Genomic DNA, 2,834 nt, shown 5'->3' with positions numbered 1-2,834 from the left:
TTTATGGGTGATTTAATTTTCAATTCATTGTTTATCTACTTTACTACAATAAACACATGTTATTTTTAATAAGTGAAAGAAACTCAAGGAAGATTAAGGAAAATAAGATAACAGGTTAAAAATAAGAATTCTAAATTAAGAATTTAAAAATAGAGTCAATCTAAGTAATTTAAATATCTAAAACATATACAAACAAAATACGATACTAAGGGCTTGGAATTATAATTAATAAGATATTTCAAATCAGGCAGAATAAAATTAACCCCATCAGAATAACATAAAATCACCATTTATTGAGCTCTCAGTGGATGCTGTTTGTGCTAGGTGCTTTAAATATATTTAAATACATTAAAATGGGGGTAATAATAGGGTAAAAACTTCCTTTATTTAAATGAATCAGTGGATGATAGAGGGAAAAGGTAGAAACATCTGAGCAGGGCAAACTTCAGTCCTTAGAGCAGTCTCTAGCTGGGACATCCATTTCTCCTTGAGAAAGTCCTTCCTCACAACCTAGTCTTGGGAGCAAATGACTCTTCCTTTCTGCTAGTCAGCAGGTGTCAAGAAACAATACATTAAAATAGTTCCTCAGGCTCCAATCTACTCTATATAGTTTCTGTCCCTGGTCAGGGCCCCAAGAGATTACCCCTAGTCCCTGATCCAGTCCCTACCTCCTACCCTAGTGATCAAAAAGATCAAGCAACTCTGTGCCACCCTAAAAGTTGGGGGAATTAATGCAACTTGATACACAGAAGAGGAAGCAATTTATTAGTTGGTGTGTTTTTGTGGCCACTTACAGAAGACAAGACTCCAAATCTGAGTCTTGCTCACTTAATTAAAAAGTCTAGGAAGACCTCTGTCTTCAGGTAAGACTTGATTTAGAGCCAAAAGATGTGACCAGGGCTCAGTTGCTCTTTCTCTCCAGTTCTTGGCTCTGTTCTTTCTGGGTTAACTCCATTTCCGGGCAGCTGTCTTTTGGGATCAACAAGGCTATAGCCTCCTTTCCATATTGTGGGAGTCTATTCCGGTAGCTTCCTCAGAAGGACTTTTTTTTTTTCCTCCTAGAATCACCAGGAATCTGCTGACGGGCTTAAGCCACTGAGGAACCTTATCCCACCCCTCACTGGAGCTGAGGGTGGGGACAATCTCATTCAAAGCTGATGGCTGAGAAAGGAGAAGAGGGAGTTCGTGAATAGAAAATCAGATTATTATTATTATTTTTTAAAGATTTTATTTATTTATTTGAGAGAGAGAATGAGAGATAGAGAGCACGAGAGGGAAGAGGGTCAGAGGGAGAAGCAGACTCCCTGCTGAGCAGGGAGCCCGATGCGGGACTTGATCCTGGGACTCCAGGATCATGACCTGAGCCGAAGGCAGTCGCTTAACCAACTGAGCCACCCAGGCGCCCCAGAAAATCAGATTATTAATGGCAGGAGAGAAGAGAAGCAAATGTCAGGGAAGAACCAATAAATGTCCATCCCAGCAATTCGTAGATTTTAGATCCCCCTTGATCTGGGGATGATTTTATTGGGCAGGTGATGTTTGAACTGGCGTTTTAGGAAAGTTCATGATTGAAGAGTCTTTCCAGATTTGAAGTAACAGCATGCGGAATGTCCCAGAGTTATGAAAAGTACTGGACTCCTTAGACATGGGGGAAAGTTTAGTGAGATGATAACCACGGGTAGACAGAGAGAAAGATTGGCCAGGATCCGATCCTGCCTGATTAGTAACCAAGAGACAGAGTGCAGACACATTTTATTTAAATGTACTTACTCTCAGATATCTGGTTCTACAATCCCAGATGCAATACACCAACCCATATGGATTGCACCTTAAGTGCATTTCAATAACCTGATGTTTAACAACCAGCTTGAGGAAAAAATAAAAGAGCTCTGATTTGTAGTGTTTGCCTTCCATTGAGGTGAAACTATTCCCACACCAGTCAAATCCAAGCTACTGAGGTGATATCACGAAATATAGAGTTAGGATACCACTGAATGTGGAATAGCTCTCATGTGTCAGTGGGATCTCACTCTAGCACATCACTGCTTTAAATTCCTCAGTTTGGGACTGCCCGGGACATATCTGTTTCACTGCTTCCTTTTTTTCCCATCTTTTGATTTTCTCAGTTTCGCTGATAAAGACTATAATAGATTCAGAATGTTCTTGCTAATTATGAATTATTTTGGATCCCAGCTTTCCTGTAAAGGATTCGCTCATTCCCTAAGACAGATTCTATCAAACACATCTTTCTCTCTTTTGAATTGACTTTCTAAAATTTCCTTACGTCTTACATAGAGTCGAGTGCAAAAATTGTAAGCATCCATCTTGGGGAATTTTTAAAAATTTAGACACCCACTCTGCACACTATAAAACATTTCGAGCATACCAGAAGGCTCCATCATGCCCCCTCCCAGTGAACCCCACTCAAAAAGCTAACCCCTACTCTTATATCTACCACCATAGATCAGTTTTGCCTATTCTCAAACCCCATCCAAATGGCCTCATGCAGTATGTATTCTTCTGCGTCTGGCTTCTTTTGCTTGATATCATGTCTATGATATTCAGCCATGTTGTTGAATGTAGCAGTAGTTTACTCTTTTTCACAGTAGTATAGCATTCTACTGTGTAAATATACCATGATTTCGTTCTCCATTCTAAAGTTGATGGACATTTGGGGCTCTTGTGACTAAAGCTGCAGGGAATATTCCTGTAGGTGTCTTTTGGTAAGCATTCATTTCTATTGCATATATTCACAGGAGTGGAATTGCTGGGTCATTAGCTAGTGAATGATTAGCAACTGAATTGATGAAGGCTCCAATATTCCCATCGGGAAG

This window comes from Eumetopias jubatus, unplaced genomic scaffold (genome assembly GCF_037043125.1).
Source record: "Eumetopias jubatus isolate StellerSeaLion01/CBP00866 unplaced genomic scaffold, mEumJub1_p1.0 scaffold_14, whole genome shotgun sequence".
Classification (NCBI taxonomy): Eukaryota; Metazoa; Chordata; class Mammalia; order Carnivora; family Otariidae; genus Eumetopias; species Eumetopias jubatus.
This window is presented reverse-complemented; position numbering follows the sequence as displayed.